The sequence below is a fragment of the Temnothorax americanus genome, unplaced genomic scaffold (assembly GCF_048541705.1).
Source record: "Temnothorax americanus isolate GAGA-0224 unplaced genomic scaffold, ASM4854170v1 Scaffold15, whole genome shotgun sequence".
NCBI classification, from domain to species: Eukaryota; Metazoa; Arthropoda; class Insecta; order Hymenoptera; family Formicidae; genus Temnothorax; species Temnothorax americanus.
The window spans coordinates 1183797-1200123 of NW_027509286.1; the positions used below are offsets into that span (position 1 = coordinate 1183797).

A 16327-nucleotide genomic window follows, 5' to 3' on the forward strand; every position below is an offset into this window, starting at 1 on the left:
CCGCAGCGTCGCACGAGAGAGAGTGTAATATTTAGCAAAATCACAACACAAAACTCAAGGTCTATTAAGAATAATTTCGAAATAATTGAAATTCGCATTTCTCAATTCCACGTTCGACGATTTATCATTTTAGGAGAACCAACTGTCGCGCGTGTCCTAATAAAGGTTTTCTTACAATATTAATAGTGTTCGTGATAATTAGTGTATTATCGAAAAGGATAAATCACGCAGCTCGGCAATGCTTGTTAAGGTAAAGTGCCATAACGTGAGAAAGTTCGTTCACTTAGATACGACGAGTAATTCAGCAGAAGAATTCATTAATTGTTAGAGGTAAAATTATATACAATATAATATATATGCGATTTTAAAATATCATTGATGCGTACACATTATGAAATACAGAGCGTATTGCAGTGTTTCTGGTAAGTGGGCAACACCATAAACTTGATGAAAAAATCACCCCGCCAGTAGTGTTAATTCACACCGCAACAATGTGAATTTTCCAAACCAAGCAGACAGTGTTGTTTTGACACCAACACCGGTGAGAATGATATAAACACCCATATATGAGTGTTACAATCCAAACCACACTGGTGTTAAATTCACACCCATTATATTTTTTAAAGTGTACGCCTAATTATACACGTTAATGCGGTCTTCGAGAAGCGACGAATAATTATAAACAGATGCGCGCAGGACTTTTCTCAGATCGGAGTAATTTCAAATCAAGCGTTATACGATTCATGCACCCGCGGGGAGACGCAATCGTCTCTCAACGGTGATTCTTTTGATTCATGCACGCCTACCTGTTTTGATTCGCACGTCGGGGATGTGACGGGATGATCGAACGCTTCGCGAGAGGATGCGACGTCGCCGCAGATCGGATACGCGCGATTGGCGCTTCCGTACGATTTTTCGGAGTTAAAGGGACACGTCGCGAGCGGCGCGAGTCAGCTCCTTTTCCCCTCGTACGTGATATCGATCCCGCCGGAGAGACGTCTATACGTGGAACGCACCGCGGCAGCTGAGCACCAACTGACGCGATCGCTCGTTGCTCCGTGCTCCGTGGCCCGTGCTCGCCGGACGAGAGTCGCGACTCGCAAGACGACGTCTATAGATGGCGTCTACCCGCCTCGGTGAGCGGTTGGTCAACGGTTCGGCATTCGCAGGTAGGTAGGTAGGTAGGTAGATAGGTATGTACACGCACAAGGTAGATATGCGTGTACGCGTATGCGTGTGTACAATGGCGCGCGTTAATTGTGTGCACCTGTGCAGATGCACCCGCAATTAAGGTAGACGCAATTATTCAGGGCCGGGCTAATGGTCATAAATCATTATATCAGGCCTCGGATTAAGATGGTGCGTTAGGCTGGAGAGCCGCTTTATGCGAAACTCGATAATGATTAATTTTAATGTGCGTTATTATGTAATATAACAATAATAAAGAAACTGCAAAAATATGATTCTCGAATTTGAGTGCACGGAGAGAATTTTTTGTTATATTTTTACTTAAATTCACTACAAACTTGGGACAACTTGGCTGAACTTGGTAACCAAAGAATTTTTAAAACATACAAAAGACATTTTATAAACAACGCGCGTGATAAAAATTACCAAGCAAATTGGTAAATTTTGAAAAATTATTGAAATTTTCTAGATATATTTTAGTAAAATTAATCAAACATAATTTACATTTTAATGTAACAGATATTAATATTTTTTATCATGTAGATATCGATCGGAATAGCTCGCATAAAATTCTTGGTGGTACATGTTGTCCCACAACTATTGTGATTTCAGGGTAAATTTTAAGAGAAAATTCTCTCCGTGTGTGGGCTTTACCATTATAGTATTTGATTCAAGGTTTAATCAAACTTATCGTCTCTTATCACAGTCTTTACAGATACGAATGTAAATATCGCAGTGACTAAACCTTGAATTAAAGTTCTATTTTAAAAAACTATGCCTTTTGATAAGAAAGGTTTAAAACATCCGACGCTACTAAGGCGAAAGCACGTGGCACGATTATTATAAGGTGATATGATAATATTTATTAAAGTCTAGCTAATATTGGAGCTCATTAAGTCGTAAAACGTGACATTTTTAGAATATTTTAAATTAAGTTTGGATCCAAAGTTATACCAATAAAATTGATACAGATCAAAAATCATTTAAAAAATCTTTTTTTATATATTACAGTGGCAGACACAAAGCAGTTATGAAAATAACCGCGGATGTTCGCAAGCCGGATTGAGATACGAAAGGTGAAATGTGATAAGTAGTTCGTAAACGCATTCGTAATGTATTAATATCGCGCGTTTCTGGCCTGAGGAACAAAATGGGCCGGCCGCGCGAGTAATTAAGAGTATAATACGGAGTGAGCACGGCGCCACAAAGTACCGGAAGGGGCGGCAGTTTATTTGCAACACGGTGTCATTAACGCAACGCGCACCGTACACCTACGCAATTTGCACGCGCGCACGGAGATAGTACATACACATATACGTGCCTACGCGCCGATACTAATATAAACGGCTGCGGAAGTGTACCTCGCGACGTCTCCAAGTGAATGAACGAGAGATGCAATCGCGCGGCCTTACGCGCGAGCGTTTTGTATGTCCTTTGTGTCTTAAAATATCCTTGTTTTCCCTCAGCTATTGTTCGCTCATCGCGCAGCGAAAAATGTAACGTATACGTACGGTGCGTTCCGTGCTACGTAACGCCAGACACTGACGCCGTTCGTTATTTCCTCGGCGTAAAGATCGAGCGCGTATAAATATCGATACCAAATACGATATCTCGAACTTAATTAAGTTACAGGGTTTCCGTGTTTACTTAATTGCAAAAACATGTTAAGCTCTTATCTCTCGTTGCGTATAAGAATAAGTACGTTATATATTTTCTGCCGATGAATGTACCGTTTTTAACTGTACTATAATAAATGTTATATATGCCGTTTATAATGTGCGTAAAATCGTCGAAAAAAGTTTGATTTCACCAAGGCTGTTGCTATCGCGCCAACGGAAGTGTAATTTCTCCTAACGCTATGGTAAATGGTTTAGCACTCGGCGATAACTCTCTGAAAGAAAGTGGCCGATGAGTAATACTCTGATAGAGGTTTGTGCGTAAATTCAAAGCACGAAAAATGACTTTCGTCGCCGTTCGTAATTGGTGAAAGTGTACGTTTACTTCGCCCGCATCATCGCGCCCAAGTTTACTTCGCTGTAACGATTCGTGTCACTAATATGTTGCTAGCGAAAATAACCGGAATATCGAACACGCGTCTTTTTTTTTTTTACAAAAGCAGGAAAAAGATCCTGCCTTTGTTAATTATATGTAATATTCCCTCCTATACATAATTTTCTTATAAATCGTCTTAATTGTATATTATTATGTAAAGCGTCCTACAACATTATACAATGCTTTAATAGCGAATTCTAGAGATTAAGTAAAATCGGAAATCTTGATATAAAAATGTCGAGATTATACAGTACTTTTTTAATAATCAAAGTTGGCTAATGATATGTACCTGATTTCAGGCTCGTAATGACGCACCAATCTTTCTTTTGATTTTTATGTGATTCAGTTTATATTGATATTTATTTTAGCTCAGCTGATTATCCTTTTGTTTCTTATCTGCAATATGTATTTCGTACTATTTCGGTAGCAATCAACTGATATCAAAAAGTTTATCGAAAGGTCAACCAACGGAAAAATTCAAGATGATAAAATTCAATATAATCATCAAAATTAATCAAAAATCAATACAATCACAAAAACAATCGATGTAAATGAATATAGACTATAAAAAAATATGAATAGGCTATAAAAAAGTAGTATAAATTAGTATAAATTAATATAAATTTGGCGCAATACAAAAATAAATATAATTAATAATTATTAGAACATTAATTTATTTATTGAAACATGTAACTATGAAATATTTCTTGCCTATTTATTTATGCTTGTGATAAATGAGTTGAAAGTGTATCGTGTGACAGTGATGAATCTCTTTGTGTTACTTTCTTTATGTAATATTTAGTCCTGAAAAAAAAGATGTAGGAGACAAACACAAATTTTGTTTGAAGAATATTTTAAAACATTAAAACTGAACGATCGATATATCGTACACGATCTTCCGTCACTTAGATTAATCGAACTGTTTGTCGCTGTGCGTTGCAAATCGGATTGCTCATCATAGCAGAAAACAATATTATTATTTTTATCACTCAGATCCCCCGGACTCGAGTGATTAAAAAAATCACGCTAGATATATCTGTTCCGATAAATCGCCTCGACGCACTTACCGTGAACTATCAAGAGTTTGCTAAACACGCGGATCGATAACAATCAATTGTTCGCGCCGAATAATCGCCTTTCGAGAGATACTTAATAACGCAAAGATACGCGCAACAGCTCGCTCGTCTCGCCGGTGCAAATGAAGACAAAGCGACCGCGGGCAAACAAGGTAAGCTGTATACGTCGCAAAAAAAAGGAAGATACACCAAATGCGTCAGCCAAGTCGCCAAAATATTCACGCGCACTGCGCAACGAATTTACGCCGAAAACGTATTTTCTTAAATTTTAAGTTTATTAATATTGACGGACGGTCGATGCCTCGCGGCTTTTCTTTACTCCGGCGATTCATCTTATTCCGCTAATCCACAATGAAAATATGAGAGACAAGTTTCGTGTGCATCGACGAGAATTAAGTTTAGAGGGCAACGCGACATAGCCGAAACAAAATTTAGTTAGGCGAGCAATTACCGTCACGATAATCATTTCCCGTCTCGTTTCCCGTCCGGCGATTCATCGACACTCGCGGCGGAGTAAAGATCTCGCGCGGGAAGCCCGCCTGAATGTGAACGGGACGCTGCGGTACACCTCCGTCCCCGAAGACTCCGAACCGTTGGTCGTAGAGAGATGACTCGATCGGCTAATTGCTCGTGGGAATTCACGCCTGCCTCTTTCGTTTGCTCGCGATCGCGATTCGGTAAGTAATGCGAGAACACGCAGCCCCCACCACCGCTATACTTGCCTGTTCGAGCGTCGCCGTGCGAGTGATTATACGGCGACCTTGCCTATACACACCTACACAACGCCAACGGCCGCGGCGCGCGCTGAACGCCGCGCGCCACAAAGGAAAATAAATAAGCGCCGACCGCGCGCGTCAGGTACGTATACGTACGTACACACACACGCACACTCGCATTGCCGGCCGGCACGAAATATTCAACGTGCCACAAAATAAATGTGGAGTATATTCTGCTCCTAGTGTTTTAAATTAATATAAATTCGTAAAAAGATATGCTACGATGGCTACGATTATTCATTGGTTTATTAAAATCGCATAATTTTTTGCTTGTCTCAAAAGGGACGTAAAATAGGTTGGAAAAAATAATGAATTTAATTTCCATTTCTCGATTACATAAAACAAGGACAAATTGCAATCTTTAAATTTAAATTTAACGTCAGACTTAACGATGCTTGTGGGGTGCAATAATTAACATTCCAATTTCCATGTGAAAAAGAATTGCATTATCTGCATGTGATAATTAAAATTTGCTATTTGTTAATATGTTCAATATGCAGCACATCTGCACATAAGAAACCAAAAGTTAAAATCACTTTGCTAGTAAAAAAAACTGAGCAGTGGAAATCAACATTGTGAGTTACGAAAATGAATAGAATAGAATAAAATAAAAACTGACGAATCTATTACGTGTAAAGACATGGATCTAAGCACAAATTCTATACAAAATCAACCAAATTGTGAAATATTTAATCTGTAGGACACGCTATTGAAGATATCGTACGAGTGTGGGATAGTCCGTATAATTTCGTAATATCTTTGATTGCTTTGTTTTGTTTTAATGAAATAATTAATACGAAAGAAGTGTTATGCGTAAATTTATCGATTTCTCTCGATTCCGTAGTGATTTGTACAATTTCCTTATTTCGAGTAGGTATCCCTTTATCGAGTAGGTATGATATCCCTTTTAAACACTATCTTATTCTTTATTGCACACCTACGTATTTGATAGTATCAAACTATTGTAAGCAGTGCCATTCCTTTTACGTGACAGCTATAGGCGATCGGCGTTAATGCTTCGTGAGCATGCAGGATGCGTTCGCAAGTGTGCGCGCCGCGTGAATGCGGGTGTCGTCGTTGCAAAATCGCGGGTATCGCGAAATACGCCGCGCCGCGCCGGTCCGCGCGCGGAATATCACGCGAGAATAGGATGGACAACGGGCTGAATGTTAAGTTAGAAACGAGTTTCCCTCCGCGTTTACAAAATCGCGTGTCTCTTTTTATTACAGGAGAAAGCCATTCGTCACTTGGCTCGAAACATGCCGCCTATAGAAAAATTTGTGGATAATGAAAAATAAATACTTTTGGAAAATCGAGGATCTCTTTTTTTTTAAATATTTTTTTTTAAATAATCGAAGCGAGATACTCAGCAACGCAATAAGGTTGAATTTATTATTTATGTACTTTGTATCTTCGATCATAGACCAAATGCAAATATATTTAGATATTTCCCTTGCAGAAATCTGCATTTGATCGTAGATTACATGCAAATATACTAGATATTTTCATATTCCTTGCAGAAATAATAAGTTATTTACTCATATGGAAATGTCCGATTGTGCGAGTAATCAAACGATCAAACTTCTTTCCAAACGAGATCTACAATCGCTCTTTATCCAATAATGATGAAAATCCTTTATATGTTTCACGCAACTAATGTAATTTGCTTTAAATTAAAAAAAAGCGAAAATTTTCCTCTGTAAATGATGCTTGTTACAATTGCTTCCGGTACTGCTATAGGAATGCATTAAGTTGCCTCTAGATCTGTATAATTAGCGCTGGATATCTGATTGTTATCATTGCGTAAACACAAGAACAATCGCTAGTATATATTCTCACATGCGATGCGAACGACGCATCTTCAACGACTTTTATAAAAAGTGCATGTGTGCACAGGCCGCTTCTTTGCGCAACGCAAACAGCCAGTCGAAGTTATTTTAAGTGCTAGAATAGAATTGGTGAGATATCTTTTACATAACTTTAATCGTGCTCGGCTGTTTGTTTTCGTCCGATATCGTACAGCTAAATCGACGAGAGTTTAAACCTACTTGCTGACTTACATCATCGTGGCAAAATACGTATCATACATTTCCAATGTTTTCATGGCTCCGCGACATTCTAGGAAATTTATATAAAGCTGCAAAAGCATGTCATAATTGTTACTAATCGCACGGGAAATGTAATTGTATTATAGATTTAGAGTGAAAGAGATTCGCACGAATGTTGACGTATGTAGCGCGATGAAGAAAGGCAAACGACATAATAGAGATTATTCGCGGTCGGGCGAGTAACCTTCTTCAATTGAGTTGACCCTAGTCGACAATTAAACAAATTGGAGAGGTCGCGTGGACGTCAGAAGACGAGATCTTTCGTAGTTTACGACGCTAGCAGATATGTCGAAAGTAAGTAACAAGAATCGCCGGAGAATATTTTTGCTGCTTTTATTTCGATGTTAATAGTCATGCATATATGTATTATATAAGACATTTTAATAATTTTATAAATATGCTTTTTTGTAAATATACCTACATATACAAAAATATATAATGATTGCAAATCAGATTATATAAGATGTAGACGAGAAGAAAAGAAGTACGTTTGTAAATGGCATTATTATTCATATTCTTTTTAAAAGGCGTGGCGATTTACGTCAATGTAAAAATAATAATACATTCGTGACTCTTTGATCCTCAGGGAGATTTTTATTTCCCTTACTTTTCTAGATGGTGTTACATAATAGCTGGCTAATAGGATGAATATCCAGATTCGCTGTGCATACAATCTATTTTTTTACATCACCTTCAAATTATAAATTGCCTTATTGTCACCATATAAAAAGATTGTTCAATACTTCAACTCACTGTTTAAGTATACCTCTTCTATCTCGCATGCGTAATAAATTTATATGACTGTATCAATTGTTGAATATTGCCAGTATCAGTCCACACTTTGGTTCGCTCATGATTATATCGTACTGCATGTAAATGCATAAACTGATGGTTGCGTATCAAATGCCAGACGTAGATGCATTTTTTGCAACTCGACTCAACGATAGCGCCTTCTAACGTACAAGAAGCGGCGATACAGAAAACTTAGATAAATAATAGTCATTGCTTTTCCACAACGTAAAAAAATAATCAACACAGTTGTTATTTCCTTGTGACAATCTAATCTCAGCGCGATCGACGCTTACTTATTTTAGTCTGATTTGAAAAGGCAGTCAAATTGAGAGAAAAATACAACCATTAAGCCGGACACTTATCTCGATTGATTATCTAAAAGCGTGATGGATGACTCGCGATGTTACGTGCATGGGAAAATGGAAAATGTTTACGTTTTAATTTTAAACTACGACGTATTTCTGCACTTTGATGAGATAATTGATGACTTGTAAGCGATAAGTTAGATAAAAATAACAATACTCGTACTTTTCTTCTTGATATTTATCTCTTTTGTTATCTTTACCCCCTGCTGTACGATAGACGAAATCAATATCTTATCTACACTATTTAGTTCAATACTCATTGTTAATTACAATTTTCAATTTTTTATTTGTAATTGTACACTAAAGAAAAACATTTCTTAGTTCCAAAAAATATTTAGTCCGATACGTTCAACTAAACATTTTAGTTAGTTAACTAAACATTAGTTGAATTAATTAATTCTTGATTAAAGAAATTAAATAAATTGTTGAAACAACTAATGTTTAGTTACAACTAAAATGTTTAGTTGAACGTATCGGACTAAATATTTTTTGGGATTAACAATTTTTTTTCTCAGCGTAAGCATGTATAATTGTCATGCTATTATTCGGTCTTAGAGAGCTTTCTAAGACTTCAACAAATTAATTTTATTGTTATTGTTGTTGTTATCATTCCTGTATCGTTTTTCCCACCTATCTCTCTGCCTATAACTCTCTTTTCCTTCATGTCCCAATCATTCTCTCTCTCCTTTCTCACCAACGTTGCGCAACGCGAGAAAACGTGCCTTGCACAGTATAGGAATATCCGGATGTAGTGACGCCTCGCTGAATGCCAAATATGTTTAGCAAAGTGATTTAGATAAACCCGGTTTGTTTGCGTGTGACGTAAATGTCGGCCGAGCTGTGCATCATCAGGAGCTCTGTTATGTCGGGAAATATTTCTCATGTAGGTGAAAAAAATCAGAGCAGATGTAACAGTTTCCTTTCGCGAGCTAGTCTCTAACCAAACCCAATAAAAACGCGTATAATCGGTCATCGGCACGTTTATCATCAAATCATCAATGCGAGTTCTCGCGCACTCGCGAATATAAAGCTAACAATTTGGGCTCATTGTCAGTTGGAGAAAAGAAATCAGATTCATCTTGAAAGTACTTAGTGCAACATTTACTCGCGTAAAAATCTTAAAAACTTAAATACTATTCCACAGTACATTTTATTTATCGTTCGTATTACTAACAAGATATATTGATAAAAAACAACTTGGCACAATAAATTGCTGAATATATATAAACCTATAATATAAGAATTGGGAAGAAATAATTGAGCGTAAGAATAATGCTGAATTCTCTGTAACGTTCTGAAAATCAATTAGCAGCACGAGCGAATGGATTTATTCGTATGCGCTTGTATAAATGCGCTGTTACAAATAGAACCGAAATCGAGCGGACATTATTTCTATCGAGTGATAACGATCATAGGCTCTTGAACGCGCAACGATAAATAAGCGTGATAACTCGTTAAATTTATCATCGGCAATCGTGAGGCAAACAAATCAGAGAATAAACTAACACGAATCGTAAATTAAGTGTTAATCAATTATCTGCATTTATTATAGGTACGCTGCGAAACATAATCGCGTGATTGTAATATAATGGATTTTTGCCACGACAGGTGTATTGCGAATTCGTGTCCCAACACAATGAGATCAAGATTTGTATTAATTGCGTGATTCGCAATAATATAATACGTAATAGGTATGATTAAAACATTGACGTTCCAAGACGTCTACAAATTCTGCATAGACGTAATGCAAAATAATACCTTATAATAAACAATTTTGATTAATGACTTCAGAAGTAACTGTAACACGCTCCCGCTTATTTTCTACAAGACTTTTCGCACGACTTTCCCTCACATGGCTTAGTGTGTCACTGCGCTGTGCGATTGAGAGCGTAAATTGCCGGGGTTTCGATCGCGATAAGAACCGTCTTTATTTCAAATAAGCAGATTGTTCCTGTTTTAAAACGTTTTAAGTTGCGCACAAGAAACAGAATTTTTTAAATTAAGGAATATTATATAAATGAGAAATGAGTTTTAGCATTTGTTAGCCTATATTCCATCAAACACACAAGATACAAATCTTGTTCTTATTCTTATTATTACTTATTAATTCTTATTGTTCTTACTTCTTACTCTTATTATTTCTTATTGTTCTTAAATTAAATTGCGTCTTGCTCCAATTTTTCTCAAATGTTTATCCTACCTATATATCACGAGATTGTGTGTGAAATATAAAAATGTATTTGTGTGTGATGCGCAAAGACAGTTGATCACCTTTGACTTTAGCAATGTTTTATCAAGCTTGATTTTTATTACATTTATTATAAGAACCAGCAAATTTCGTTAGTATAAATATTACCGTCAAAGAATATATCGAGGAAAAATAAATCAGAACGTTATTGCATAAATTTAATGTCGATTTTTTCTCAACATAAATTTCTAGGGAAATCTAAAAGTATCGAAATACATTTTTCATTAACCACCGACATAAAATTTACATATTTATTCCGTAGCAGGATAGTAGAGAGCAAATCCCGATTGGAATGAAATACAGTAACGTATAAATTATTAAGATTTTACAGTGATTTATTCCTCGGTTTTAATAATGCTCGTTCGAGTAAAATCGTACAGAAAAAGGCACGTGTATAATGTCGAAACGATTTTTGCCACTCGCGTGCAAATGTATTTGCAGGGTGTTGCGCTCGTGAATTCGCCCAGTTCAAATGACCGTGCGAATCGGCCGCTCCTGCGGGATTAGAAAAAAGAATTTCGAGGATCGTGTATACACGCGCAATCTCTGTCTCGCGATGGAAAAGTGCGATCGAGTAATACTCGCGTGATTGCCCACGAGACCAGAGGTATACATCGGCGCCGATATAATCCCCGCGGAGATATAAACTCATATAAATTTTTCCTTCGGACGAATCTCAATTTCAAATCGGCCGCCGATGACTGATTACGCGGCGACGCCGCTCTCTTCGTCGGCTGGGATCTGACTCCCTATAACGGTCCAGGAAGGATAGTGGTTATGATGAAAGATTCATCAGGCACGGCGTAAGTTAATATATCGGGGCAACTCGCCCAGATAACATCCTCAACTCGTTCCGCGACGCATTCGCGCGGTCGTCCCCATACACGTTTCCCGCGCTCAGAAATTCTGTCCATCGTTCGAACTAGAAGGCGTTCAGCCTTAAAAAAAATTATCGCGGAGATTACTGTAATAATAGTAATAATAATTCAACGATGTCATTAATGGAAATTATCTGATGTCCCATCGAATTGGTATATAGGAACGGTATCGGTATCGGTCGTCAATTTCTCTCCCCGAGAGATCGAAGTATATCCGTGAGTCGTGCGTAGGAAAATTCAATTAGAACGATTCAATATTCGCAAATCTTGCGTACGCGCGAGACGCGGGATATCGCGATTATTATTGCCGGCAAAGCGAGTCCGAGCTCGCGAGACGTGTAGCGTCCACGATTTATGGCACTTGTTGCCGTCATACGTACCGCGGATTGGATATGGAGATAGATTGTTGTGCGCGATATAAAGAGAGCCGGGTAAAGGGAGACGGGAGGGACGCGCGCGCACAGTACTGTGTACTTGTGAAACCTTCTGCCGAGGGGCCGCAGGGCGTTATCGTCGGGGCCCTCTGGCTCTAGGCCCAGCCTGTACCGAGACGTTTGACGATCGCAGCCTGGCGATAAGCGAGATTAAACCGCGGGTCCATCGCGTCGAGCGAATTTGAAGCGTGGAAGAACCGGAAGAAGCGCGGCGCATGTAGCGCGAGAAAACAGACGCGACAACGAGAGCACGTGCACGTGCGCCTCCAAGTTTCGCACTTGTTGCGTGTGCGTCTCTCGTCCCCAGCGATATGTGTCGCTTTATTGCGCGACAACGACGAGGGGGAAAAAAAAAACAACGTGCGAGTGTCGCGGACCGAACTTTCGTTTCGAAATGCTTAAACGGAGGCTAAGACAGGTGAAAGCAGTGTACCCGGAGTGAAAGTCAAATTCGCCGCGCCCGGCCCGTCTCTCTTCGTAACTTCGTAAGTGTCGTTAATAGGCAGGACGAAGAAGTTAATGTGAGTCTTGTAAGTGACACGACCAACACGCCGGGGTTTCCCTTACGAATCGGCATCTACGCTGATTTAAAAGCGAAAGAATCGCTTCGATTTTACACGTTCCTTTTGCACTACGATTTATTCGATTTATTAAAACTAAAGAATAAATCACGGAGAAATCTTAATAATTTATATTGAGTTACTGTTATTTTATTCCAATCGGAATTGCTCTCTACTGTCCGAATATTATGGAATAAACATGTAAATTTGATGTCGGTGGTTAATGAAAAAGATATATATCTCTCTCGATATACCTATTTAGATTTCCCTGGAATTTGTGTTGAGAAAAAGTCGATTCTAAATTCATAGAATAATTTCAAAATTCTGATTTATTCTTCTTCGATATGTTCTTCGATGGTATATACTTATTACTAACGAAATCTGCTGGTTCTTATAACAAATATAATAAAATTCTGTAATTATAATATACCTAATATCTATAATTATAATTCTAAAATTCTATGTTATAAATAAATACAGTAAAAAGCTTGATGAGAAATTGCTGACGTCTATAGGTAACTATTTTTACGCGAGTGTGACACAAACGATTTTTATTAACGTTAAAACGAGACGATAAACATCTTGCAAGAATAAAGGATAATTAGTAGCGATAAGAACTTGTTATTTCTCTAATAAATTGATCACTCGCGAAGTTAATTAGTTTATGAAAAGTTATTTTCCTTTTATTGCGAGACTAGAATAGATATTCTTATAGATTTCACACTACACTTAATATACGTAATAATATTTCTCATAGACAAGTACCAATATTACTTTTTTTATCGAATAAGTATTAGAACTTTTTCCTACCAATTCGTTCAAACAAACTTTGCCCAGTTTGACACAAATATTTCAACGTGATGCATCATAAGACGTTCTTATCCATTTGCGTCACTAAACTTAATTTACGAGAAGTTTTTTCATCTTTAGTCGCCTGTAACTTGAATATAAAGAAAAAGAATCAATTTTATGTTGATTAATGAATTCGCGAATATCAAATAGAGGAGGAAGAGGGAGGTTTAATATTTAGGAGCGATATTTTCATATAGAACTGAATATCGTGTCTGTCATGATTTTAAATCGATCGAACAGGATTTAAATCGAAGCTCTCTTAGCTAAAGTACTATTTCATTTGTTGTATCATACGACAAATTTTTCAAGCGCGTTGATTGGTTGCAGGGTGGAAAAGTTGTCGAATCTCTAAAATTTTTCTATTTTGTAGCCAATTAATACGCTTAGAAAATTTCGCACGACGTACGACAAATAAAATATTATCCTTAGGCTGATATTTCACATGTAGTATGACAAATTTTTTAAGCATGTTAATTGACTACAAAATAGAGAAGTCCTAGAAATCCTCTATGTCGTAGCTGATCAATACGTTCAAAAAATGTGTCGTACGACAAATTTTTTAATTTTAAGCGCATTGATTGGTTAACAAAAATAGAAAATGTCTAGAGACTCGAAAACTTTTCTATCTTGCAACCAATCGACATGTGTTTGAAAAAAAAAATTTGCCGCGCAACCGACGAAATAGTAGGGTAGACCGGGGACAAAAGTAACAGGGTACAGTTGTAACATCGTGAATATTTCTTAAATTATAAAAGGTACGTGTGTGGGACCGCGAGGCGAGATTCGCTAGATGGAGCGGCATTTGTTCCTTAGTTCATTGCCGCCCCTCGCGGAACGTGCACGTGTGCAGAAGAAGAAGTTACTTTTTTCCTTCCTAAAGTAAGTTTTCTTACGTGCATAAAATCTGAAATACTTTTTGTTCTTTATGCCGAAGGTATAAGGTTTTATTTTTATATGTTTTAGTGATTATCTATGTTGATGATTTGCATAATACGATTGACTTTCATCCAGATATTTATGTAAAAAATTTACTTCGAATCATAAAATATCATTAGGGGACAATTGTAACATCAATGCCTGGGGACAGTTGTAGCGTTACAATATTGTCACCGTTGCTCGGGGACAACTTCAACTTAACCTAACCCCATTTGGTTGGCCTTATTTTAGTGTTGTTTTTTACAATGTTATTTGTATTTTTCTTCGTAGAATGCCGCGAACAAGAAAACGCAAAACGCAACGGGGCACGAAAGAAGTAAATTTATACAAACAGGCGTTTGAAGAGGTTATGAAGGGTCAGTTATCCATTCGTGCGGCTGCCAAAAAGTATGACTTGTGTCATGTAAAAAAAAGAAATCTAGCCGTGCTACCGCTAAAAAACAAAAAAAATAGATTTTTTTGCGTGATTCCTTTATTTTCAGTTTATATTAATATTAGATTTATATTTATAATATTATAAATTTTTTATGTTCATGTTAGAAGGAAAGACAAAGAGAGAGCTTATTTCTGTTTTTTTTTATTTTATTATGGTTAATTTTTTAAATATATATGATTACATAAAGTCTTTCAGTTGAGAAAACAGTATTATTTGTTTTTATTTGCTATAATGTAAAAAAATACTGATATTTTCATGTAACAAATTATTTTATCATTAAATTCGTAAGATTGATTAATTAAACCTACTAAATAACCATTATTTTGTTTATAAATGATGTGGTACAATCGTCCCCTTCTGCTGTTACAATTGTCCCGGGGGTTGGGACGGTTGTAACAGTATTCCTCATATTCTTTAAACAATAATAACTTTTTTTCTAGTTACATTACTGAATTCAGCACAAAATAATTTTGTAGTTAAATAAATTCTACATCTAAAGGTACAGGTCTTTTTTACGTAGATATTATATTTTAATTGTTATAAAATCTTAAACTCAAAATGTTACTTTTGTCCCCGGTCTACCCTACCCTTAGATTAGGTTTCACGGTGTGAAGGTGAAGCACCGGCGTCCGGCACTATGCGCTCACGCGTCCCAGGCCCAGGAGCGAGTCGCTCGCGTCGCTGCGATCGTCCGCGTCGAGCCGCGGGCCCCTACCCGCCCGCATTCCACCTGTCAGAAGGTGGCATCGCGCACTCCCGCGGGCATGAAAGACGACGAAGGGGGAAACGTTGGGGGGAGGGGGCTGTCGCGTTCCCGAAATTCGGCCGGATCCGGCGTGCGGCGACTCCGCCAGCCGGCCTCCGAGCCTCCGAGGCCTCGAGAATCCTCCGTTGTCTCAATATGGCAGTGGCTCGCGGTCGCGCGCGCGCGCGCACACATATATATACAGGACACACGTACGAGCCGCGCGCGCGGCGCATACACGCGAATTATACGAATGCACTCACCGTTCTAACGGCCATCGTCCGTCATCGGCCGGTCGCGCCCAGTCGCGCCGCATTCTCACCGTGGCTCTCTCGCCGGCGGACGAAAACGTTCGGAATCCCCCAGAGTCCTCCGGTTGCCGCGCGAATATACGCCGCCGCGCGAAATCCGTAGCCGAATTCAGGACGATGCCCACGCTCGGCGCTCCTCGTTCCCCGTTCCTCGGTTCCGCCGCCAACTTCGCTCCGCTCCGCGCGCCCGTCTACCTGCGACCTGCGTCCTGCGTGCCGCCGACGATTGTCGTTTCGTGCCCGGGGGTTCCCTCGGGCACGGCTGGTGCATCCAAACCAACGTGATCCGAAAACGCGCGCTAACTGTCGCGAAACGTGCGCGACTCGGTCGCGAATGGAAATTCGAGAATGCGACTCGCGAAACGACGCGAAAGACGAGACGAACCGATCGTTCGTCGTTCGAGCCAGCGACGCTCGCCACAACATAACATAACTGGACACCGGTTGGTGGGGGAACTGAACCTGAACCGACCGTCCGGACCGTCGAGGAACGGGCCACGGAAGGGGGAGAGATCTCGCGGGAGGGGGTAGGGCAAGGGACGGAAGGGTAAAGGGATCCGCGAGGGGCCC

General features: G+C 38.8%; 1 protein-coding gene across 2 annotated transcripts in view; it reads right to left on the reverse strand.

The window, feature by feature from the left end:
- LOC143895279 (uncharacterized) overlaps positions 1–16174 on the reverse strand; it is a 53694-nt gene extending 37520 nt beyond the window's left edge. The window contains exon 1 of one of the 2 annotated variants that reach the window (XM_077402319.1): positions 15710–16174. The gene's annotated coding sequence lies outside the window, so the exon portion shown is untranslated. Of the gene's footprint in view, positions 1–806; positions 1024–15709 lie in introns of those variants that run through there. The other variant, XM_077402318.1, reaches the window with a different exon arrangement.
- Positions 16175–16327: the final 153 nt, after the last annotated feature.